The following is a 19,175-nucleotide window of genomic DNA, read 5'->3' as shown; positions in this document are numbered from 1 at the left end:
AACTTTACTGCTGACCTGTCAATAACCTTCAATTAGTTACTGTACCTCTATGGGGCTCAGTTTCTTCATCTATGACATATGGGACTTGGATTAAAGAATTTCTAAAAATCCCTCATGGCCATTAAAAAAATAGTGTGTGGAAACAAACTTGGCTTAAAGCATTTCAATTGAATTTGCCACTTTATTAATTGTGTAAATCTGGGCACCACTACACACACACACACACTCGCACACGTAATATTGGAAAGTGAATCCTACTCTTATAGGGTTGTTGTGATAATCAAATTAAAATAATGTTTATGAAAGTATTTCATAAACTGTGAAGTCCTTTGTAAAATTGAGATTCTATAAAATTTTACATTTATTCTCCTAACCAGATGCTCAAATTATTTCTGTAACTGAATGTCATGTTAGATAGTATTTGAAAAGCTAAGATTCAATCTTTCTCACTTTATCATGTGCTTATTTTAAAACAAACAGAATACATAATAAGATGTCAAGCAGCACCCTCGACAAACAGTGAAATACCACTCCTATGCACCAAAAAGTACAATAAATCCATGCAAAATCTGATGGGAAAATATTTAAAGAACTGTTAGCTTAATGCTGCTATTCTATTCAGCTATTTATATGTATAAAATTATCTTAAATAAAGCCTGCCTTTTTGTGGAAATCATAAAAGAGTGTTCATTTAAAAAAATAAGGTAGTTTGTTAGAGAAAGGAGAGGTAAAAAATTACAACAGTGTATACAGGGTGACTGTTATGGTTTGTATATGTTTTGCTTGTCCCCACCAAATCTCACGTTGGAATTTCATCCCCAGTGTGTCAATGTTGGGAGGTGGGGCCTAGTGGGAGGGGTTTGGGTCACAGGATGGATCTCTCGTGAACGGTTTGGTGCTCCTCGAGGTAAAGAGTGAGTTCTCATTCTTGTGAAACTGGATTGTTCTTGGGAAGTGGATTATTCTCTGGAGAGGGGGTTGTTATAAAGCCAGGAAGCCCATCAGGTTGGGTCTCTCTTCACACATACCTGACTCCCTTTTGACCTTTTCCGTTAAGTTTTGACTCAGCACAAAAGCCATCACCAGAAGCTGAACAGATGCTGGAGGCACCATGCTGCTTATACAGCCTACAGAACTATAAGCTAAATACACTTCTTTTCTTTTAAATAACCCAGCCTCAGGCATTCCTTTATAGCTACACAAAAGACTAAGACAGTGACAGAATCAGTAAGATTTTCAACTCAGCTCACATGAAACTGAGGCATATGCAGAGATGACCATTTCCTATCTTCTTCATTGTGTTGTGCATAATCTAGAGATTTTATATTGGTTCAACAGTAGCCTTACTTACATATTTTAATTATAAACATGTATGTTATTTTATTCCTGCATTAAAATTAATTATCCTAGTGGCCCACAGATTAATTCGGTGCATGTATGTGTGCTCACAGGAAATTATCCGAATAGCAGATCTCAGATTCCTGACCATCTGCCATATAATCTGCCGCCTTCTTTTCCAGGAGATGCTATCTTACTGTAACAAACACCCAGAGAGCAGTCACCCAGAACGTGGAGGTTAATATGGGTGGTCAGCAATTACAGTGACTGGTTATATCCACTATCTTGAGTTTTGAGGGAGACCTGGCAATATATGGCAAGAACCATAGTCTGGAAATGGGACCTGAGCAGCTCTCTGGGCTCCAGTTTCCATATACATACAATGAGGGGGTCATGGTTCCAAGAGATCTTGGAACCTGATTAGAAGTGGGGAAAAAGAGAGGGTACATCATGGCAGTGGTGAGAGTGAGGTGGTGATAGGGATTGAGGTTGTTGTGCTAACTGGGTCTGAATCCTGACTCCACCCACTTATTGCAGCGGGAGCTTTTATTAACTTAAAATGGATAAAAGAATCACCCCATCACAAAGTTGTTATAAGTAGTAAATAAACCAATTGTATAAAGCAATTCATTCTCAATACATTGAAGCCATTATTATTGTATAACTTTGAGCAAGTTACTGATCCTTGCCATGTGTCTGTTACTTTATTTATGAAATAAGAGCAACACTGGTGCTTATCCCAAGGGCTGTTTTGCAGATTCAATGAGTCAATACATGTAAAAAATGTAGAACAATGCCTGGTATAAAGTAAATGCAAAACATGTTAGAGGAAGAATGGGAAAGCTCCAACTGGCAATGTCAGGTAGGGTAGCATTTACATGAAATTAATTAAAGGATAATTAGGATTTTGACAGATCAAAAAAGAAGAAGGACATTCAACCCATAGGGAAGAGCACCAGCAAAAGAATCCCATGACAATGAATAGAGTGTTTGGCGTTGCTTGGATTTTCATGCGGTGGAAACATAATATTTATGGGCACATGTAGTAAGATGAAGTTAGAGCGTGAGGCTAGTGAGATAAAAATTTTGAGTGTCATTCTCTTATGTTAGCACATTATGAATTGTTTCTTGGTTAGGTAGTTTGATTTTCAGCTTCATAAGGTATTTGGCAACATTATATTTTCAATGAAATATCTTCTATTCTCTCCCCCTAAAGATAGCTCTTTCATCCTCTGTGCATTCTTGGGGCATTGTACATAGAATACTTTAACTATACAAAATGTGATGGAATATTTTAATTATTTATTTTACATGCATCTGTTTCCTCCATGAGACTGTAGGCACCTTGGGGGCAAGAAGTACCACCAAGTCATAACTGTATAAATAGCATGTAACAGGTACCCAGTCCAGTGCTTACTGCTAGGTAAATAACAGGTTCTCTGAAGCTAGAGGAGGCAGGTCCCTCTCAGTGTGACCTCTGACCTTTGTGCTGACTGTGACCTAGGACTATTTTTCAGGATTTTTGTGGGAGATTTTGTAAGCAAAGTCTTTCTTCAATGTTTGATCGTTAGGCAATAAATAAATATATTTTAAATTGGTCAGGAAGTACTTGATCTATGCTAGGTAGTTTTATTACTTCAATATTCCTTTAAATGTCATTTTCTTAATTAAAAAATTTCTGCCCTGTTTCTTCATTAAAAAGAATTTTAGCTTCTTAAAAACAAAAATATAAAGAAGACATTGAAATCTCTCTACCACAATCTCTCTACCTTGATAGCCTCTGCTGATATTTAAGAATAAGAAGTATATATGTACATGTTTAGACATTTCAAAGTGAACAGAAAGGCAAAAAATAAAAAGTAACTCCTCACTCTCTGTCCTCTAACCAACTCATTTGTCCAGTAGTTAATTTTTTGTTATTCTTTGATTTAGTTTAAGTGGTAATGCACAAAGTATGTAATTTGTGTATCAATAATATGGGTTCTGTTATGTTAATAAAGAATTTTTTCAGACAAAGTGTGTTCAAAATTAAAGTGTGCATTTTAATTTTTATGACTCTTGTTAGAATGACAAGCAAATGTGTCAATGGACATACATCATCTCAACTGACTATTGCCTTCATGTCATTACTTGGATCCCGAAAGTAGTCTCAGCCAGAAATAAATATCTTCAGTGCTTGCCTTGTAAATCTAGCTTATTCAGTGGGCATAAAGTCACAGTGGGCCTCCTTCTAACACTTATTATTCAGCTTTAAATGATTTTTAAAAATAAAATGTAGAATTTGGGTTAAATATAATTTTCATACATAAACAAGTTGAAAGCTTTGGGACCTTATCTTGAGTCAAATCACAATAGCTAATTAAGTTGGAGCAGGCAGATTTCTCTAGGAGTTACTCTGGCAATGATTACTGCCTAATGGGGGCAGCAGAGATCTAAAGCCCCGGGAGCTTGACAAATACTTCTTCCAAGGAAAGGTGCCTAAGTAGTAAAGAGGTAGGGCCCAAAGAGAGAGGAACCAGAGTCTGGGGATAGGTGTTACCAAAAAATCCCAAACCAAGCTGGGCTGGATCCTAGAAATCAAGACAAAGGAAGGAAGTTGGACATAAGTAGAAGTGAAAACTCTTGCTAAATCTGGAGGCCAGATGAGCCCTTTTGTGGCAGTGGCTAAGGACTTCCTGGTTGACTCTGTTCAACCTTAAATGGTTTTGTTCCAGTAGCTTCGGGCTCTGACACAGACTTTTCAGCTAAAGCCATGTTCCTGAGTTTTAAGCGCCTGTCACTGTGTTGGGCCCAAAGAGAAGTAAGATTTAGCTTCCGTTATGGAGGGGCTTATAGGTTTTCATTATTGTTGAATACAGAAAGTAAATAGGCTGGACGCGGTGGCTCAAGCCTGTAATCCCAGCACTTTGGGAAGCCGAGGTAGGCAGATCACGAGGTCAGGAGGTCAAGACCATCCTGGCTAACGCGGTGAAACCCCGTCTCTACTAAAAATACAAAAAATTAGCCAGGCGTGGTGGTGTGTGCCTGTAGTCCTAGCTATTCGGGAGGCTGAGGCAGGAGAATGGCATGAACCTGGGAGGTGGAGCTTGCAATGAGCCGAGATCACGCCACTGCATTCCAGTGTGGGCAACAGAGCTAGACTCTGTCTCAAAATAAATAAATAAATAAATAAATAAATAAATAAATAAATAATAAATGGAATGGAGTAGAAATATACTCCAGTAATGATGCATGACCTCACTGATTCATTTATTCATGTATTGTAACACTAGAAAAGTAATGGCACTCTAGTGGGTAGACCGACATTAGTAATTATTAACAAAGAAATCTGATATTACTTAATACTGTGAAGGAAAAGTATGCAGTTTTTTGAACATATGTCTGAGAAACTGAATCTAGGCTGAAAATCAGAGAAGGCTTCTCAGAGAAAATGATGTTGGTATTTCTTAAGTTATGCAAATATGCAAAATAGATCTACATTTATTGAATCATCATTGCTCTGCAATTCATTGTACTATAAGACAGTAGTATGTCATGCATATAGTGAATGCAAAGAAGTTCACATCAAAGGCACCTAGTAATTAGTCCTGAGAATAATGTTTTCCATTCATATAATATTGTTTAAATAATTCCATTAAGCGAAAAGTTTTTCTGATGATAGACATAATTAAATGTTGGAAACCAAGTAATCTATTTAATTTGAAAGGAAAAAATTATACTGATTTTTGAAAAAGTTAAAAAATATCATTTAACAGAGAATTCAAAAATAATATTTGAAATAGGCATTATAATAAATCAGACAGCTACTTGAATTAGTCTTCAGAAAAATTTTACATCAGCTTAAAAATCTTACTTTCATAGACTCTGAAAATTATGAATTTTGTCATTGTAAAGGATTTATAGTCATGCTTTTTAACTGCCTCAATTAACAAATGATGAAAACTGAAGGGGAAAGATTTAAACTCACATATTTGTAGCAACCATACAAGTCTAACAATATTTAAGGAAAAATTAACTTGTGAATAATTTCAAAATATTTTTTCTGATTTAGGTTAAAATCTTCACTTAAAAATATGTAGAAGGCCGGGTGCCAGTGGCTCATACCCGTAATCCCAGCACTTTGGGAGGCCAAGGCGGGTGGATCATGAGGTCAAGAGATCGAGACCATCCTGGCCAACCTGGTGAAACCCTGTCTCTACTAAAAATACAAAAATTAGCTGAGCATGGTGGTGCACACCTGTAATTCCAGCAACTCGGGAGGCTGAGACAGGAGAATTGCTTGAACCTGGGAGGCAGAGGTTGCAGTGAGCCGAGTGTGCGCCATTACACTCCAGCCGGGCGACAGTGTGAGACTCTGTCTCAAATAAAAAAAAATTGTAGAAAATCTTTAAACGCTGAATCTGAGGTCTAGTTTTTAATAAAAAGTAAGCAGCCTTAGTTTTAGTGGAAATCTTCTTTTGTCTAGATTGTAAATTTTAAAAATATTTCCATATTAATAATACAGAATCATCAATTATACATATAAAGGGTGGGAAGGAGTTGATTTCTTCAACAATATTATGAACACATAATAAAAGCTTTAAATAGTTTAGTAGGGATAATAATAATTCTTTATATTTGCCTAAGTTGTTGCATTTTCCAGAGTACTTTTTATATTTATTCACATGGTTCTTACAGAGAGGTAGAAGAAACTAGTGCTAGTATCTTCAATTTGCAGAAGAGTGACATTCAGAATAGGTTTAAGAGTTAAGGGGACAACCAGGACAATGTTATGAAACTCATTCAGTATACTTGTCTCCATGATCCACTATAAAGTGTTGCTGTTATATCTCTATAAATATGCTGGAATATGGATGCTAACAGAGTTTTTCAAGTTTCTATAAAAAGTGAACAAAGTTTACTTTGTTCTCAAATACTCAAATACTCTTGAAAAGGAAGGCCAAAGCAAGAGATTTACATTTCTTACTTTCAAAATTTACTACAAAGCTACAGTAATCAAGATAGCATAGTCGTGGCATAGAAAAATATAAATAAATCAATGGAATAGAATTGCAAGTTCAGAAATAAACATTCATATTTATAGTCAATTGATTTTTCGCAAGGGTACCAATACAATTCAACAGGGGAAAAATAGTCTTCTTGTCAAGTAGTGTTAGGATAATTGAATATCCACATGTAAAAAAATGAAGTTGGACCGTACCTGACACCATTTTAAGAAATTAACTTAAAATGAATTAAAGGCCTAAATGTAAGAAAAAAACTATAAAATTCTTAGAAGAAAAGACAGGGGGCCATCTTCATAACCTTTGTTTTGGTAATTATTTCTTAGATATGCCTCTGAAAGCACCAGCAACTAAAGAAAAAATAGACAAAATAGACCTCGTCAAAATTTAAAGCCTTTTTTATTCAAAGGGCACCATCAAGAAAGTGAAAAGACAACCCATCGATTGGGAGATAGTATTTGTAAATTATATATCTAAGATATTTGTATCTAGAATATATAAAGACTTCTTACAACTCAACAAAAAGACAAACAACCCAATTAAAGAGCAATGGATTTGAACAGACATTTCTACAAAGAAAATATGCAAATGATCAATAAGCACATGAAATGATTCTCAACATAAATGTCACTAAGGAAATGCAAGCAAAAGCCACAATGAGATAATCACTTCACACACACTGCAAGGCTATAGCAAAAAAGAAAATAACAAGTGCTGACAAGAATGTGGAGAAATTACAACTCTCATACATTACTGGTCAGAATATAAAATGGTGTCTTCACTTTGGAAAACTGACTATTAAACATAGTTACCAATGATCCAGCAATTCTATTTCTAGATATAGAGGTAAGAGAAATGAAAGCCTATTTCCATACAAAAATTTGTACATGAATGTTCATAGCAGCATTATTTATAATAGTCAAAATGTGGGAACAATACAAATATCCATCAACTGGTGAATAAATAAATAAAAGGTGATGTATCTATAGAATGAAATGTTTTTTAACTTTTAAGTTGAGTGGTACATTTGCAGTTTGTTATATAGGTAAACTTCTGTCATGGGGGATTGTTGTACAGATTATTTTATCACCCAGGTATTAAGCCTAGTACCCATTAATTATTTATCCTGATCCTCTCCCTCCTCCCAACCTCCACACTCCAATATGCCCCAGTGTGTGTTGTCCCCCTCTATGTGTCCATTTGCTCTCATCATTTAGCTCCCACTTGTCAGTGAGAACATGCGGTATTTATTTATTTTTGTTCCTGTGTTACTTTGCTAAGGTTAATAGCCTCCAGCTCCATCCATGTTCCTGTAAAGGGTGTAATCTTGTTCTTTTTTATGGCTGCATAGTATTCCATGGTGTATATGTACCAGATTCTCTTTTTCCAGTCTATCACTGATGGGCATTTAAGTTGATTCCATGTCTTTGCTGTTGTGAATAGTGTTGCAATGAAAATTTGTGTGCATGTGTCTTTATAATACAATGATTTATATTCTTCTGGGTATATACCCAGTAATGGGATTGCTGGGTCTAATGGTATTTCTGTCTTTAGGTCTTTGAGCATCACCACACTGTGAATAGTTGAACTAATTTACACTCCTACCAAAAGTATATAAGCATTTCTTTTTCTGTGCAACCTTGCCAGCATGTTATTTTTTGACTTTTTAATAATAGCCATTCTGACTGGTGTGAGATGGTATCTCATTATGGTTTTGATTTGCATTTCTCTAATGAACAGTGATGTTGAGCTTTTTTTCATATGATTGTTGGCATCATATATGTCTTCTTTTGAAAAGTGTCTTTTCACTCTGCCTACTTTTTAATGGGGTTTTTTTTTTTCTTGTAAACTTGTTTAAGGTCCTTATAGATGCTGGATATTAGACCTTTGTCAGATGCATAGTTTGCAAAAATTTTCTCCCATAGAATGAAATATTATTCATCAATAAAAATGAAAGAAGTACTGATTCATGTTACAATGGATGAAACTTGAAAACATGAAATGAATGTTTAAGGAACTAAATGAAAGAAACCGGTCACAAAAGGTCACCTGTTGTATAATTCCATTTGTATGAAATCCCAAAATAGGCATATGTATAGATACAGAAAGTAGAAAGTAGTGGTTGCTTAGAGGTCGGGGGGCAGGGGAGGGGGATTGGTGGTTGGGAAGAAAGAAAATGGAAAGTGACTGTTAATGGGTACATGACAGTGTATGGGGTGATTAAATATTCTAAAATTGTGAGGACAAATGTACAACCTCGCAAATATACCAAAAACTATTGAATTGTACACCTCAAATGGGCGACGTGTATGGTTTGTAAATTATGCCTCAATAAAGCGTTATCAGAAAAAAAGACATTGGACCATTCTAGCAATAATAAACAGAGCCTTAGTGGCAGAGAAACAGAGATGGCTAAGGCTTAAGCCTTCAGTGGATTTAGGTTGGGTCCTGACTGCTTTTTGTCATAGGGAGGCTGCTGAAAGCATCTCATAGGTAGCTTCCTCCTTCCATCCCTCTCCTTTTCTTTTGGACTTTTTGGATGCATAACAGAAAACAACTTAGTTATCTTAAGAGAAAGGGGGATGATGATATAAGGATATAGGGCTATCTTACAACATCCTAGAGAAGGATTACAATTGGGTCTCATGAAGAGTAAAGAAACAGAATCTAGAAAACCATCAGAGTTCTAGAAAACATTCTCCTTTCCTCCTCCTTCTTTTCCTCATTCTCATCCTTCTAAATCTATTTCTATTTCTAATTCTTCTCCTCTCTCTTTCTCTGCTCTCCCCACTTCCCCCAACATGACTTTCTCTGTTAACGAAATAGAGTTTGAGCATCTTTTAGCTCCCCTCTTACCCATTCTTATTACAGCTGCACACAGAAATGAATGGGCTTTTCTCAGTCTCATTTCCCATTGGAGAGGATCAAGAATCTGATTGGCCTAGCGCAGGTCAATTGTCTTCTTCTAGTCCAATTAGCTATGATGTTGGGGTGGGATTATACACAAGTGTCTTCTGGATGCCCAGGTTAATGAATCTGAAAGCAGTTATGAGAAAGGGCAATGGCTTGTGAATTGGACAGATATTCAAAAGGGAGTCTGGCATGCTTAGGTAATATTACTAATAACAGTGATGATAATACAAATATTAATAACTCTTAAGAACCTGCCTGTCTTAGCACTATGTTAGGTGCTTAACATCCTTTAGGACATTAAATCCTCATAATCCTTTGAGGTAACATCATTAGTCTCATTTCACAGATGAGGAGACTGGATACTCAGGTTAAATCACTTTCCCAAGGTTTCACAAGACTGACTTTAGTCCTTTGTGCTATGCTGCCAATTCTCAGAAGCCCTATCCTTCTATCTTAACCTAGCTTATCCCAGCCTGTAGCTTTCTCTCAGAGCTGTGTGAAGACATAGGGCAATGGAGAAGACAACATTGACAGTGGTAATTCTGGTGATCTATTTTAAGTTACTCTAAAACAGTGGCTTAAAATAACTATTATTATCTTCATAGTTCTGAGATGTATTAGCCTATTTTGCATTGCTATAAAGGAATACCTGAGGCTGAGTAATTTATAAAGAAAAGAGGTTTATTTGGTTCACTGTTCTGCAGGATGTACAAGCATGGCACCAGCATCTGCTCAGCTTCTAGTGAGACCTCAGGAAGCTTATAATCATGGCAGAAGGTGAAGGGGGAGCAGGAAAGTCACGTGGTAGGAGTGAGAACAAGACAGAGAGGAAGGAGGTGCCATGCTCTTTTACAACTAGCTCTTGCATGAACCAACAGAACCAGAGCTCACTCATTACCATGGGGAGGGCACCAAGCCGTTTATGAAGGATATGCCCCCATAACCCAAATACCTTCCACCAAGTCCCACCTCCAACACTGGGGATCACATTTCAACATGAGATTCGGAAGGAACCAATATCCAAACTATTTAATGAGGGTTGACAGCATCACTTCCACTATATCTAGTGGTCAGAGCAGTCCTAGGAAGCCCAAATGCTAGAGACTACACACGAGCAGAGGAAGAGGAAAGGAATTAATGGAGGCCATCTTTGGAGTCCAGCTACCACAGTAGCTTAAGAGAAGAAGTAGAGGTAGAATTAGCATATTAGTAGGAAACTACTGGGAGTGACAGAATAGGGCTTTTTGAGATGAACAAGATCATGCACGTGGGGTTAGCGCTCCACATCTACTTTGGCATGGCCATGGAAATTTATTTCCAAGAAAGCATTTTTTAAAATGTTTCCCCAAATGGCCCTTCATAGTATTTCTTGGTAGCAAGAATCAGTCCCCTAGGTAGAGATATTAGTTTTGTCCCTCGATTTTCAGCCTGCTCCTGAGCCTTCCTGTGGTCATAAACATCCCAAGAGTATATAAAGCCAGGGTTACAAGAGCTGGAATCACCTACTCAGTTCCTTTGCCCGCAGACAAACCACAACAAAATCATAACTAAAGTATTTCAGTAGAGGTCTGACCTATTTTTAAAGATTTGAAGAAAAGAAGTTTCCACAAAATGCTTAGGAAACCTATTCTGAGATACAATCATTCCTTGTGTCTGATCTAAGTGGGGCATGTCAGTCACCTCCCTGAACCTGATTCTCTGTGCCCGGGAAACAAAGCACTCACATAGTTCAGACGGCAGTTATTTAGATGAACTAATGAATGGTTACAAAAGGCTTTGAAAATATAAATTGCTGCATAAACACTTATTGTCTATATAAATACCTTTGCTTCAGCCTGAGGGGGTCTATTGCTTTCTGAAGGATTTCAACCTTATAGAGTACCTGAATAGTGAAGATAAAGACCCTGCTAAGTGAGGATAAGATGATTCTTGCCTCTATTATGTGTATTATTTACTGCAAAGTCTTTTCTAAAATAGAAATGGAAAATTTTAGAGAGAGAAAAAACAAACAAACAAACAAACAAAAAAAAAGGATTTCATGGTTCCCTTAGATTGTAAGCTCTTTCGGCCAGGTCTGTGTTCAGTCCTTGCTTTTAAAAACTGTGATTCCTGGGTGAAGTTACATTGCAAGGACTTTCTCGTATATGATGTTTTCTTGGGGGCAGGGGTGAAGAGATGGGGAAAAAATCACTGTATTTTTACATGATTTTTGTTTTTTCTTTCTCTTACATTATAAAGGCTTTATTTTAAAATAAAAGAGATGACTTGAAGTGTGCCTCATCAAAAATTACTTTTTAAAGATTTAGAGGTTGGAAAAAATGTTTAAGTAGTTATATTAAGTAAGACCTCCTTCTTTAAATGGATTAGTTTTACTCATCCTTTTCTGCTGATGGGAACCAGAAAAGAAAGGGATGTATCCTACACACAGCTGGAGCAAATAGACCTCCTGCATCTCTGCTTCATGGCCTCCTTTTCCTGCAGTTATTACATTAGTAGGTCAACAGAGACAAGATTCTTTAGCATTTCAGATACCCAAGAATTAAGGAGAGTATAGGCAAATAGAAGAGGCAGAGAATCCAGATGGGAGACTTGTTCAGGAAAAGTAGCTTCCTTACGGGGGCACCATGTTGCTCCTTGAGGTGCCTTTACCAATTGGAAGAGAATGCTTTGAGCTTCATGAAAGAGTAAAAGCAGGAGAGATGGACTATTCTTCCTGAGGTTGAAACTGAGCTCAACAGGCCTTCACATACTTTGAGTTTCTGTCTGAGGAAAGGAAGTCTTGTAAATCCTTTTAGCCTCTTTATTCTTTCATCTCTTCCATACTTGAGCCTAAAGTTGCTATCATCCAAGATGGTGGAAGACTAAATTAAGTGAATTGATACAGCCTGCAATCAGATGAATGCAGTGTATTGTCTCTAGGAACTATTCTGGAGAGCTGTTTTGTAATTAACCCAAAATGACATATTCAGATTTGATTAATCTCATGTGGTCAGTAGGTAAGCTTCACTTGAAGATTTTTTTTTTTTTTTTTTTTTTTTTATCAACAATAGGTCCTTCTCTGTGATATATTTGCAGGAGAATGTTTAAATAATATATATGGCAAATATGTTGATCAATGCCACCGTCAGAGATTTGGCTTAGTTTCATAAATACAACATATACAATGTTTTACCATATTTAATATATAGAGACATTGATTTACGTTCATGTTTATGTATTGTAAATTCATATACATATACGTAAAAATGTTATGTGTGTATAAATATACACACACATACACACACACACATATTTATGATTTAAAAAGTCATCTAATTATTTAAGCAGAGAGACTTGGTTTTCATTCGGTCCCTAACCCTGTCCTCTTAATTGGTATACACGATAAATTCAGAGTTATAGATTATTTCCTATGGCATTGGTGGACTACAGCTCAAACCTAAAGTTTAAAGATTTAATTTTCTGTTGTTCTTAATGAAATAACCAAAGCAGCAGTTCCCCGTGGTGGGATATGAAAAGTAGTGTATGGATACCTACTAAAACATTTGCAGACCTCCTCAGCTTTCTGTTTTTAATGTGATGAAAATTTGTACAAATAACAAAGAAAGAATGTCATGGTAACTAAAACATTTCCTATACATGTATTTTAGAGGGAAGCTAAATCAAAGGTCTTCAGAGAATTACTAGGGTTCTTTCTAGGAGGTTATTGACAAATATGTAGTTTGTCTCTGGAGTTTGTGCCTCTTTCACAGATTGGTGTATTTGTGATCCCACCGGCAGAATAAGTGTCTGTAATTCATTTCTCCTTGTTAACTAGTGCGCCTTTGTGTAGAGGATGATTGGCAGCAAAGTCGGCTGAGTCCCAACGGATGAGCTTGTTAGCAAAACCCTAGCATCCTATCTCTAATAAAGCATATCAGCAGTACATTTTGTCCTATCTATTAGCCTCTCTGTTTCTTTTTTTGTGAAAAGCTGAGTGTCCCTTTGAAGCAATGACAAATAAACCCCTGAACTGAAGTGCTAGGCTGCCTTACGGACAGCTGGATAGTAAATGTCACACCGTGTAGAGAATGCCTATTATCAGAGTGAGCCATTTGTTCCCGGCCTTTCAGTATCTTAATGTAATACAAAATTGCTAAATCAAGCCCCATGTCTGTGACAGAACATAATTAATGAGAAAGCAGGAGCCAATTCAACACTCTTTATTGGGACCTAATTGGCTCAGGCAACAGAGTTGTCACTCAACAAGAGACTTCCTTTAAAGCAATTTTGTTCTTGGTTGTATTACAGAGCCTATTAAATTGTCCCCTCCTTGATCACACAAAGAAGTATCTGCATGCAATAATTAGCTTTTCCAGGGGGAATTTTTTTTAACTCATGCAATACCGAATCATTCTCAAACTGTCTGGAAAAACACCCAGGCTGTGGGGATGTGCTGCCATACTGAGCTGCACTGTAGGCTGTTTTCCAGGCTGCCGAGGCAGCAGGGATCTGTGCTGCAGGAAGCTGAACAGGAGCCCCAAGGAAAAGAGAAGCATGTTCAAATGTGGAGGGTAGGAGGATGAGAGAGGGAGTGGGTAGAGGAAATTACTTTGATGGATAATCATAGCTCACGTCATAATCTGCAGTTAGAAAGGGCAAAAAAGAAATGCCTATATGTACCTATTTAAATATATGTTTAGTTTTTTGTAGTCATACCCAAGTCACTTAGAAATCAAAATGAACAAGGCCATGGCAGGGGTGGAGGTTAAATATATAGAGAAACCTGAATTGTCTAGATCAACATTAATACATTCGACCACATCTTGGAGTTTTATGGGGCACACTGTCTCAAAACCAGCACAAATATTTACAAGTATTTAGTGGCATGTGACTATTTATTACAATCTGAAATTTCACTTTTGGGAATTATGCCCCCCCCAACCCATTTAACAAACCTCAAAATAAATTTAGACCTGGTATTTATATTATTGTTACAAAACTGTTTCTTTTTTTTCTGTCACAGTATCAGAGAGTTCAAATAAATCTGTGCCTTCTCTTCATAAGTTTTAAGACAATGTGACATGCAGTAACTGGAGACCATGGAGAACTGAGCTTACAGTTTATACTGGCATTTGCCTGCATTTGGATGAAAAGGACACGACTGGTTAAACTACAGGAAAAGCAAATGGGAAAGTTGTAGGAAATATACTTTACAACATACAAATTAAGCAATGAATTGTACAGATGTTAAAACTGCAATAGTTGAGATAAGAAAAAAATTATTAAAGGTTGGTTTAAGTGACAGCACTTTGAACAGTCTAAATAAAGGCACGTATGTGGCTCTTTTCTTGAAATATCTGTCAATATCTCCCTTCTGTGCCTTCAGAAACAACGCAGACTGTCTAGTTTGCATGGCAGCAGCATTTGGTTGGATTTAGAGAGAGCGGCTTGCCTCGGCATTGTTATTTGCCAGATCCTAGGAAAGAAAGGAAGGAAGGCAAACCTCTATAACAGAGGAAAGCGGTGCTGTTCTTGCTTTTCTGTGCAGTTTGGAGAAGGTTTGCAGCTGCTGAAATCCCAGGACTGTGCCCCAGCTATGACGGCATCATGCAGCAGGCGCCCAAAGTGTAGTGTTTTTTAGGTTTTCCAGCGTTTGCCGACATATTAGCTGTATTGCTTAATTGTAATTTACTTGTGTCTACAGAGAAATTATTTTGTTTCCCAACCCCTCTCAAACCTACCTCTAAAGAGTGAGCAAAGTGGGATTTATGAATGCACTCTAAATGTTTGAAAAAGATCAGCTGGTACTCTATAGGGTATTAGAAAATAAAACTAACAGCAATACAAAAATATTAGTCAATAATGTCCTTTCCCAGGTGACTCCTGAACCTTGTGAAAGCACACATTCTCAACAAAGATTTATTAGTCTAGTCGGGGAACACATGATAATGATAGCAAGAGCTGCCAGAATCTAATTTGCTTTAATTAATCATTTGCTTCATAACACGACGATTTTCCCCCTCCCCTTCCCCTTTTGTAACTGTCTAGATTATTTTAAAACATTAGATATTACACTGTGGATGGCTGATGAAACTGGAATTGAATATGCCGTAAAAGTTAGATTAAAAATTCATTTAACAGTATAAACATTTCAGAGTGCAGGATGGTGCCGATTAGGTCAAGTGAGTATGGAGTGATAAAACAGTCATGGAGCTGAGAGAAAAAATATTGTCAGAGGGCATTCAAACAGCTGAATTTAGTCTAATTTAAATGTTATAGCAGACACAAAAAAATTGTTAACTAGAAATCTCGTTATAATTACTCTTTGGTATTTTAGCAACACAGACTGGTAAGAAGTCAGAACCTAGGTTTAAACACATTTATTCATTTAACTGTACAAACAAGCTTTGGGTGCGACTGGAATTCGTTCTCATGGTTAGGCCAAGGGCCCTCCGTGGAGTGCTGAAGCTGAGTCACAGACCACCTCGCCTGGCCCTCGTAGGAAAATTAAATGGAGTCGCTCAGATTTCCAGGGTAGCCAAGACGCCAGCTATTCATCGTGCTCCTCTGGACAGCACTGAGCAGCAAGTGTCTCCTCCACGTCTGGCCTGGGTAGTAGCCAGGCTCAGAGGCAGGGAGACTGGGCTCAGCTGAGCCTAACAGAGATGCTGGCGTTCAGCCACGAGGGGGAGCTCACGGACACCCCCACTGACAACGCAGTGCAATTGGCTTGAGAGGCTAAAGCTCTCCCAAGGGTTTGAAGAACAACACTGCAGCCTGACATCGCCGCAGACGACTGCTGACTGCTAAAGTGAATGCTTTTGTGTGACAGGCTGAGGGGAGCTGGGGCGGGGAAACTTACATTTGTCCAGGCTTAGTGACCAAGCAAAACACTTGTGTTCCGAGGTCTTTCAGCTTCCTCCATTTTGCTGATGCCTTGATGGGCAACTTCAGCACTTAATTCTTACCCTTGTCTTTGTGAGCCTCCCCCACGAGTTGATTGGCTATATTAAACGGGATTAAGCCCAAATAAATGCTCAGAATTCTTCATCAGCTCCCCGTCGTCAACAAGATACACTTCCTTCGGGTGTCACCAAGGCACTCAATGAACTGGTCCGTTCCTGTGCCTGTATCTTCAGCCTCATTTCAGCTCTCATCCCACTCTACCCAGCACATTGCTCATTAGCGACGCCTACTTCTCAGCCGCGTCCCTCTAACCCGCTGCCTTGCCTCAGCCTGATTATCTCTCTTTACATCAGCCATTTTTGATTCCCTCGGAAACAGCGCTCACCTTATAAGTTTCCTATGAGGATTAAATAAGTTAATTTAGTAGTATGAGGCTGGAATCTAGAAGGTAGTAGTGAGTGTTAACTGTTATTATTAAGGACTTGCTTACTATCCTGTCCTTACACTTTGTACAACCCTCCCCCTCATCAAGGACATTATAGTATTGCTTATTCGCATGCCCTTCTCTTCACGATATTATAATCCTCTTGAGGATTACGTTTTTTAAATTTTTGGATCCCCAACCTAACGCGATGTTTGGCTGCCATGTAGTAGGTGCTCAATAAATGTCTCCTTTATGAACTAGTGGCTGTTTGTTGTAAAGCATTCTGCAATTTGGTCACCGGCCAATTTTTAAGAAGTATGTAAGACCTTAAGTACTTTTTAAAGAAGCAGATATTTGGGTGGCTGCATACCATTTTTTCTCAAGCAGGTTTTCTAACCGTTTTCAGAATCAGTTAAAAAAAAACCCTCACAAGGCCAGGCATGGTGGCTTACACTTGTAATCCCAGCACTTTGGGAGGCTGAGGCGGGTAGATCAGCTGAGGTAAGGGGTTCAAGACCAGCCTGGCCAGCATGGTGAAGCCCTGTCTCTACTAAAAATACACACACACACACACACACACACAAGATTAACTGGGCTTGGTGGCACACACCTATAATCCCAGCCATGTGGGAGGCTGAGGCAGGAGAATCACTTGAATCCAGGAGGTGGAGGTTGCAGTGAGCCGAGACAGCACCACTGCACTCCAGCTTCAGTGACAGAGTGAGACTACATCTAAAAAAAAAAAAAAAAAAAAAAAAAATAGTAACAGTGTAGTCCCATTTCTTTTTTTTCCAAATACAAGTAATATTTTCCAGGACAATCAATTCATTACCTAATTCATTAAAATTGATCATCAATGAACTCAAGATGTTTTCATAGACAATCCATCCTCTAAGTACAAAACTTGGCTGTCACTCATTCTATTTAAAGGCGTCTTCCAAAATGAGTTCAATAGAGGCAGCAGGGATAAAGTTGATGTGTATTTTCTCACTGTGGTTCTTTGATGGAGACTATATACTCTGTTTAAGTTCTTAACATAACAAATGGTTCCATTTCCTCCTCTACTCCACAGAACTCACCTGACATACAATCAATTGCAATTATAATTGTAGAGTAGTATAACATAGTCTGCCCATCAAGGTGAGAAAAAGAGAGAGGTAAGAGCCCTATTCTGAGCCTCAAGAAAGTTTCAGGCTGGGAGAATCACCTAATTAGGAATTTTGTAAGGAAAAGAACATTGAAATCTCCTACTTCACCAACAGTGGAAAGGCTTACAGATACTCACTATCAAGAAGGCCAAAGTCTTGCAGCTCTTTTCAATTTTCTGGGAAGTCAGGATATCCACTGCAGCTCATGGCACACCTTCACAATAGAGTCACAGCAAGCTTTGTGCCAAGAAACAGGACAAAAATCATAGAAATTTGGGGGTCTCCTTGGAATTCTTAACCTTAAAATGCAGGGGGAAATTACAAACTGGTATTGATAGGATTGACTTTGAATCTCACTGAAGGGATGTGAGCTGAAGAAAAATGTACTGTCATTTGCTTGGTTCAGAATTTCTGAGTGTTGGGGGCTGGTAAGTAACTCCTGTGGTCCCACAGAGAGCATTGTAATCAAGGAGAGCTCTTTACATCCCGTCTAGCTCCCTGCAATAGGCACTGGTAGAATTGGTTAAATGAGCCGCCATACTCTGGTCAATATGAATAGGATTGTAAGATGCTCAGTTTGATTTAATGGCCACCTATGGACTTCCATATGCAGAAAGGACTGTCACATTCAGTCTGAATAAAGCTTGAAAAATCAACTACTCCATTTGGCATTGTAGCGGTATTTTAATGTCCTCTTCAGAATTCTCCGTTACAGTAACATCTCTGCAATCAGTCTAGCATAAAAAGGCCTGTTTATAATAAATTCGTCAGCCTCTTATGTACCTATCTTTTCTGATGGGATAGAGAATGATAAGATTGTTCTTTGTAGACTAGGCTGTAAGATTTTTAATATGACAAGTTCTATCTCTCCATTTATATAAGTGATTTATTTCAGGTTTTATTTCTGTTTTGAGTCTTTGTTTTCATGTTAACTCATAATTGTCCTGGGGGAGGGAGGAGGCAAATGGATTTCGCCCACGAATGGTAGGTCTTTGGGAGACATTTGAGTGAGATGTAGTTTATAAAGAAGCCAGTTCTTGAACAACAAAATTGTTCAGTCTTTTGCCATACTTTCAGCTAGGAAAGTAACTAAGTACTTCTGTGACAGTTGCGAACTACAGTGCCCTGGACAGAAAATGTTGGCAGAAGCAGAAGTGTGCCACTGATTTGTATGACTATTCTGAGGTGGAATAATCACACTGCCTTGTTAGTTCATAATAATCACCCAGTACAGAGGACCCTAGACTTTTGGAATCGCTCAAAATTTTCATTACAGAACCAGCAGTCTTTTAGACGTGCCCTGGTGTACCTCAGTGTTGAAATTGCATATTACAGGTTATGCTCCTGTAAATAAAGGACATTTTGTTATGCCCACACTCAGCCGTGTTCCCTACTGTGATTTCTTTACTAGCCCCTGCTGTCACCTATAGCCAAATATAATGCACTATTGGTGAGCCTTTTCTT

The sequence above is a fragment of the Macaca mulatta genome, chromosome 7 (assembly GCF_049350105.2).
Source record: "Macaca mulatta isolate MMU2019108-1 chromosome 7, T2T-MMU8v2.0, whole genome shotgun sequence".
Lineage (NCBI taxonomy): Eukaryota > Metazoa > Chordata > Mammalia > Primates > Cercopithecidae > Macaca > Macaca mulatta.
The sequence above is the reverse complement of the archived record's forward strand: the minus strand, read 5'-3'. Positions refer to the sequence as shown.